Source organism: Lolium rigidum, chromosome 1, assembly GCF_022539505.1.
Source record: "Lolium rigidum isolate FL_2022 chromosome 1, APGP_CSIRO_Lrig_0.1, whole genome shotgun sequence".
NCBI lineage: Eukaryota > Viridiplantae > Streptophyta > Magnoliopsida > Poales > Poaceae > Lolium > Lolium rigidum.
The window spans coordinates 266463370-266471799 of NC_061508.1; positions in this window are offsets into that span (position 1 = coordinate 266463370).

Consider the following 8430-nt stretch of genomic DNA (forward strand, 5'->3'; position numbering starts at 1 on the left):
GGTTTTACCCCCTCAACACTACTCAAGTTTTGAAACTTTTTGAATTTAACTCAAACAAACCATAGAAATTTCCTCCTTATCTTATCATCTACCTCAATCCTCAGATGGCCCCACCAACCCGCAGCGCCAACCAGGAGGCAATGATGCAAATGCTGCAGATGATGATGGAAGACCGCGAAGCCGAGAGAGCTGAACGACAAGCCAACATTGCTGCACTGCAGCAGATAGCTCGTAACAATCAGGGCCATGGAAACCACGATCACCCCGGATCGAAGCTGAAGAACTTTCAGAACACCAACCCTCCGATGTTCAGCAAGACCGAGGAACCACTGGACGCGGATGATTGGCTCCAGACAATGGAGAACAACCTGGAAGTTGCGTGAGTAGAAGCCGCAGAGAAAGTACTGTTCGCCACACACTACCTGTCAGGACCTGCCAGAGCCTGGTGGACAAGTGCCCGCGCAATGAATGCCGGACAAATGATGACTTGGGCAGATTTCAAGCTCAAGTTCAGCAGATACCATGTGCCCCAAGGACTGATCAAGAAGATGAGAGACGAGTTCCGCGAACTCAAGCAAGGAAGGATGTCCGTGGTGGAATACCGCGACAGGTTTCTCACTCTGTCAAGGTATGCCCCGGATGAGACCGACACAAATGAAAAGAGGAAGGAAAGATTTCTGAACGGACTGCATGACGAGATGCAAACTGTGTTAGTGAACATTCCGTTCGCTGACCTCGAAGCCTTAGTGGACTCAGCCATACAGATGGAAGGGAAGCTACACCAAGCCAATGAGAACCGCAAGCGCAGGATGATGAACCAGAATGGACCCCACCATACCCAGAAGTACCGCAACAACTCTGGAGGATTCACCCCAAGGCACAACAAGCCAACTACTCAGAATTATCGCCCCAACTACACCAACAACAACGGAGGACCCCCGAAGCCCGGAGGCAACAACACCAACAACCACCCCAACAACAACGACAACAGCAACCCTAACAACGGCAATCGCAACAACAACAACCACAACCACCCCAATGGCACCAACAACCACCCCAATACTGCCCCCTGGATCGGGAGTAACGTTGTTCCCGTCAACCCCAAAGACAAGTCCACGATCAACTGCTATGAATGTGGAGTTGTGGGTCACTACTCCAATGAGTGCCCCAAGAAGCTTGCCAAGATTGCCGCCAATACCGCAGCACTCTGCTCAGCAACAGCGCCGCTTTGCAGGAAGAAGGAACCGTAACAACAACAACGGCCGTTTCTACCACATGATCGCCAATGAAGCCCAGAAGCCCCTCGAGCCATGCCAAGTATGTTCCCCTGTTAATCTCACTGCTCAATCTTTCTTAGGAACCCAATTTTTCTTAAAATCTCGGGACGAGATTTGTTTAAGGGGGAAGGGTTTGTAACATCCCAAAAATTTCAAAACAAACGAAATGAATTTTCCTAGTTCCAAATTTTGGAACCAACAAAAACTTTTATTAAATTAAGTTGATACCTAGAGATCTTGTTTACTTCTTGTGCTATTGCCATGATTCCTTGTTTAATTAGTTTTGAAATATTCTTAAACCCTAAACCTCACACCCATTTTTACCCTCCAAATTAAAATAAAATAAAAAGAATTTAAATAAGAAAGAGACATATGTGCCTATGGCTATTTTTATAAAACTTTACCCTAGGCCTTTCCACTTTATTTAGAGGTTTGGAAAACCTTCATAAACCTTATATAGTACTTCTCAAAACCAATCCAAAGTGAAACAAAAGATTTTAAAAAGAAAGTAATAATGCCATAGAGGCATATGAGAGTAAAATGCAAATTTGTGAATTTGAGAATCTTGACCCTAGGACTTGATGTGAATGGTTGGATCACTCCTATATACCATTTCAACACTCAACAACATCAAATGGGCCAAGAACAATCAAATTAAAAATCAAATGCAACATATGCATGGAGGCATATGTGGCACTTAGCCATTTTATCAAATCTTGTCCTATGCACTCCTACTTTGCCCAAATGGTGTGAAACCATCTCTAGACCTAATCTAATACTAAATAAACCCTAAACCATGCCTAAGTGAAGCAAAGAAAAAGAAAATAAGAAACTAAAGAAAAATGCACTTCATCACATATGTGGCTATGGCCAATTTTGCAAATCTTTAACCTAGACCCTTTTGGCTTGCACCATTGGTTGTAAATGGTTAATAAACGCTTATTAACACTTTTGGAATCAAAGAAACTCAAATCAAATCAAATTTGAAATCAAAATGAGCTCACATGCACTAATGGTCAAAATTGACAATTTTAATATCATACCTACTTTGAGCCCTTTTATTCAGAAATTCTTAAACCAAACCCTAACAAATCTTTGCACATCATCCAAGACCTCATCAAGATGAACAACTTTGGTGTTGACCACTTTGACCAGATCATTGACCATTGCTCAAAATAGTCAAGCCAAGATGCTATGTTGAAACAGATTCTAGATTCCCTCAAAATTTAGGATTTTCACAAATCCATTCCAAATCTCAAACCAATGCCATACATGGCTGCCCAACATCATTTAGAACCCATCCATCACAAAAATTGGTCAAAAGTCATCACACATGAGACCATAGCAAAGAATCAATTCAATGCCATAGAGTACAAATTAACACTATTCAACCACTATTCCACCACTATTCACCACCTCACCCTCTCTCTCTTGTGATCATCACTAGTGTATTGTACCTCTGAATGACCTCACCTAGTGTGCATGGTCACTTCACACCATCACCATGCCCAAATTCATGTCATATGTCACATACACTTTGACAAATATTAGATGTACATATTCTAGACCCCTCTCCACTTGCTCACCTTGTCAATTCACCTGGACTCACCCCACTTGACCAAGCCATGGACCCAGGGATAAAGATATGGCACAAAAAAAAATGTCAAGACATGACCATGCCACTCCAAATGACATCACATGCCAACCCTTGTCCTCCTCCCTCTCTAGTCACCCTCACCTTGTCAAATAAGCTTCACTCACCTCACTGACCCCCACCATGCCAAGGTTGACCTCAGGAGAAGCATAGCATAGCCCATGTCACACCATGCCCCTCACATGCTCACCACCATGCACCCACATGCCCTGGCCCTTTTCCCTCCCTCTCACCATGTCATCTACAGTCCCCTGGACCCTAGACACCTGCCGGACATGGTCCTTGGTGAAGGAGACCAAGTGGTTGACCAAAACAAGCATGCCATTGCTCATGATCACCAACCCGTGGCCACCCATGTCCCTCTTCGTGCACACTCCATCTCAGCCTCTATCCCTGCGCCACCCACTTCCTCTCACTCCCACACACACGCCAGACATGCCCCTTGGACCCGCCAGTGCACCGAGACGACGCCACGACGCGACGCCCGAGAGGACGCCGACGTCGGCCTCGTACCCGTGCGCCCGCACACGACGCCATCCAGCCGGCCATCGCTCACGCGTCACCACCTACCCAGTACCTCTCATGCGGACACCAAAGCCACGCCGGAGTCGACCGCACACGACGTGCACCGTGACGTCGCCCGCCATGGCCTCCACGCCGCGTTCCCGCCCCTGGACGCTATATAAACCCCTCCGCTCGCCTTGGACGGCACCACCACACCTAGAAACATCCTCCTCTCCCTCCTAGAGCCTCTCCTCCTCCCTCTTTACCTCTCCACGGCGCCAAAGCTCGCCGGCGTGCACCCGGCGGCCACACCCAAAGCCGCCCCGATTTTTGCCACCATAGCCTCCAACACCTATACCAAAGTTGTAGCCCTTGGAAAGCCCTTTCCAACTCACCCAACCCCGCCTTAATCCGAGCTCCGAGGCGAAAGTTACGGCCCCCGCAAGGTTGCAGAATCGCGAGGTACACGCGAACCAGCACCGTCCGATCCCGATCCGACGCGCTGTGTGCTCTGCCCGCACCCGACGTGCATGCGCCATGCATGCGTGGCCCGGGCTGCAGCTGGGCCGGCCCAACTTCTTCCCGCCCTCGTTTGAAATTTGAATTCCGTTTTATTCTTTTTCTGTAAATTGCATACTCGGTGCAGTACTAGAAGTTAAATAGTTTCAAATATACAAATCCAATTTTAGTAATTCAAAATGTTCCAGAAAGCTTATGAAATTCTCCATCCAACCCCACTGGTTTCAACCTCTTATCTTGTGTAGAAATTGAATAGCAAAAATAACAAGACAAGGACTTTTCTGCCTTAGAATAATTATTAAAAATCAACCAAAAATGCTTTTGAGTTAATTCCAACTCCTATAAATCACATTACACTTGTACTAATTGTTTATGCAAAAATATTCCATGCTTACTTTGAATGATCATGGCCTAGCTTAATTAAACGACTATATGACTATTTCTAGTCAAAGATATTGTCCAAAACTATTATTAAATCATATGGGAGTTTTTCTCTCACTTAAATCTTGTCATGAACAATTCAAAATGAGGTAGAGACTCTGGTCATGTAGGTCTCATATGAATTGTTGATGATATTAAATCACCTCAATAGTAGTTTTTAACTTAGTTACAACTATGTGTTAAATCATATGAGAGGTATCCCTCTCATTTAAATCTTGTTCTCAAGTAATTCAACATGAGGTAGTGACCATGGTCTATATAATCTCATAGTGAGTTATTTGGTGACATTAAATCACTACCATGTTAGTATTAAATTGCATGAGGTATGGAACCTCATTTAAATCATTTTCTCAAATGATAAGTATGAAGAGGTTGACTTTGGTCAACCTAGGTCATATATTATTCATAAGAGAAATTAAATCTTAATAAGATAATGAGAGGAGAATATTTCTCTAAATAATTAAAAGTAACACCTAAGTTAGTATGAGATGAAATTATTTTTCTTAAATAATAAGAAAAACACATCCACCAACTTAATAATAATGTGTGATGCTAGTTTAAGTTGTGTGACTCATGTGTGTGCTTAGTTTTAGTACATAAGTTTGGTATGATGATTGTATACCCCGTATTCGTATTTTAGACGCTAGTACCAAGGAGTATCCAGAGGAGGAGGAGGTCTACTTCCAAGGAGAAGAAGACCACTTTGACCAATTCCCCAACCAAGGCAAGATAATACTCTTGCAAAGTGCAAAGCTCACCATGAGCAAGGCATTACCCCATTTACTTTATGCTTATGATCCTATTTCCCAGTTTATACTTTACAAGCTTAATTTACTTTTGTTTTATCAAAGTACTTTTTGATTCATGATTCACTTGGTTAGTATTGGATTAGTACAAGAGTATCAAAGTTAGCCTAGAAGCAAAGCAAAATACTTAGCACCCCTCATACATAGATGCTAGTGCTAAATTAAAAGTGACTACTCTAGTTGGGAACTTGTGAAATGAAATGACTTTGAAAACCTTGGAATGATGAGTCATTCTATTGAAAGATTTTGAAGGTGAACATGACCGGTGAATGACTTGGTGAATTTTACAAAACTGATGGTTGGGTTCGGATGCGATACCATTCCAATTTTACAAGTACCCCCACAATACCTGAATTTGGGTAAGGCTTAGCTGGAAATTTATGTGTCTTAGTATGGGTTCCCTCTAAAACAAGCGTCATCGGGGTTATGCCGGAGGCTGCCTCTACAACAAAAGGAATGATGTGAAATGACGTGAAATGAGGTGAATGTCCGGCCCAAGCCCCGTGCAGTTCCCAGGCTGACTGTCTGTCTTCACTGGGAGGCCAAGCTCATGGGGAGAGGTGCCTATACTAGGGTATGTAAATGAAAGGTTAGGATTGGTAGTTCGCGCATCTGCGTACGATAAATCAGGGCCAGCTTACCCTCGACGAACTATTGCAATTGTTGTGGCACAAGTGTACAACCTCTCGCAGAGTTTAACCTATTCGAATAGCCGCGTCCGCGGTCATGGACAGTTGGAAAGGCCATACTGCTCCGTCATCAGAACTTTTCTAAAAATATGAATGGTGAATGGTGACTTGAATTGAAAGGTGATTGTGACTTTGAATCACAACTGAGTTGTGGGAATGACACTAATGTTCCCACTTGAGTAAGTTAGGCAAATGAAGAGGTTTTGTTTACTAAAGTGCTTATGAAATAAAACTGGCTTTATGCAAATGAAACTAGAGCTTAGAACCCCCTTACTATAGTTGATAGTATTTACATTAGTATTAGTTTGCGAGTACTTTAAAGTACTCACGGCTGTGTCCCTGGCTATTCAAATGGCCAGACTATGAAGAGGAGTACCAGAACCCGGAAGAAGGACAGCAGGACGTCTACGACAACTAGGACCACTCCTGACGTCAACAGCTGCCTGTGGAATAGATGGACCACGACCGCTACTACTTCGCTTCCGCTATGTGTTTTGTAATAGGATCTCTAGATCCACCATGTTGTATTAAGACTGGGTCATGTGATCCTTTGTTGTAAGACGATTATGTGTTGTAATGAATGATGTGTTGTGATATCAATCTATTATGTCTCGCAAAAACAATATTCCTGGGATTGCGATGAATGGCATAATAGGCATCTGGACTTAAAAATCCGGGTGCTGACAGCCTTCGACGACGAGGAGGACACAACTTCCTTCGACACGTCGAAGGGCACCGGCTCTTCGGAGGAGGTGACGAGCCGGAAGCGTCACCGTGAGGACGATGAGGCGGGGCCATCTAGGAAGAAGAAGTAGTTTAATTTTGTTTCAAAGTTTTTATATGTATTTTTATGGTTTTTCGAAGTTTTATATGTAATTTATCTATGTTGCACCACATAGTTTGTTCAAAGCTTTCGTTCGATGAGGGTATTGCCGTAGAACTATAAATTTCTTCTAAAAATTTCCCCCCAAACGCACATGTGCCGTATCTCGGAAAGACGATGCGACGAGGACGACGATCGGCCTTTGTCGCTGACAAGTCGGGGCCACCAGACGATTCCCGCGCTTTTCTCTCGTCCGGAGTCCCCGAGCGCTCCGGGGGGGGTTGACATGGGCTCGCCGGATGGATGAAAGGCCAAATCCAGGCGAAAACGAGGATCCAGGGACGCAACTGGACCATTTTCATCCATCCGGATGAAAAAAGGGGTCCTGAGGATCTTCCCAGGAAGACGGCTGGAGATGCTCTAACGGGTGGGACGATAGATGCATTCTAAAGATATGCGACATGTACGGTTCAAAATTCATCTCATAACTTCAACTAATCAGATTTAGTTTCATCTTCAAGCAACCATCCACTACCACTCTACGTCTCTACCAGCCATATCATGTTGCACACCATCTGATATACGTTGTCTCGAGTGCCCAACATGCAGAATAACATGCAGAACTCGTGCTTCTTAGTTTCTTGTCCATCAGAGATGTGGTGCCTCCTGATAGTGATAGCCAATGACAACATTTCCACGAGCTATGCATCAAGTGGGGGTACGCGAACCTTTCAAAAAGCCACTCACCAACTTTCAACCAATTGCCTGTTCGGACTCCAAAGTATATGTTGGCGCGAGCCGGAACATCTCGCAATCCGCATTCATCTCCAATTTTAGCATGCTAATCAACTGGCGACACGACGAATCGGAATTGACCAGGAAGAACAATCCGAAAGCTGCAGCAAAATATTACCTTTCCCGAATTGTCCGATGGTAACGCCATCACAAAATTCTGTGTAGTCAAAGATTCAGCATGCAGGCTGCAGCTGCAGTAAACAATGCCTTGGGCCAACTCGATGCCCGGTCGGACACAAGCTGCCACGAACATATCAATAGCCTCATCAACAAGGCATATTCTCTACGCAGTAGCATATGGAAGGAGAAGACGAAGACCTTGCGTATCGCTGTCAGTTCGCAACTTTTTGAATGGCAACATGGTAGATGCGTTGTGTCATGAGAAATACCAACGGACGATGTTTCCATGAAACCATGAGAAAAAATAGGCAGCTCATTTACATTTTTAAAAACTTTGAAACCTCAGAGTTTCATCTGCCTCTACCTAAGGAAAAAAAAAACTGCCCAATTGAGCGAAAGAAAAGGGGTGAATCTCATGCCATGATAATTTTCATAGAGCAACTTTTAATTTATTTTTAAAATCTGGTTTTCTGAAGTAGTGCATACAACTACACATGCACTTCAAAATTTGGCCAAAAACACCTCAAACCTTCTTAGAGATGAGCGCGGTCATGAGGCCTTATAGACAGTGATGCATATAAACCAGTGATGCATACAAACCATATATTCAAGCATTACACCCAGCCTCTGCATAACTAAGATCTCCATAAAAAATATAAACAATGTATGAATTTTTCTCATTTTAGACTATGCAATGAGAGGAAAACACAAATATATATCACGTGCAAAGACAGTTTTATTTTACATTCTCAAGATCTCTATCAAAAATATGAGATGTAGATCTGCAATCCCTCCTACACAA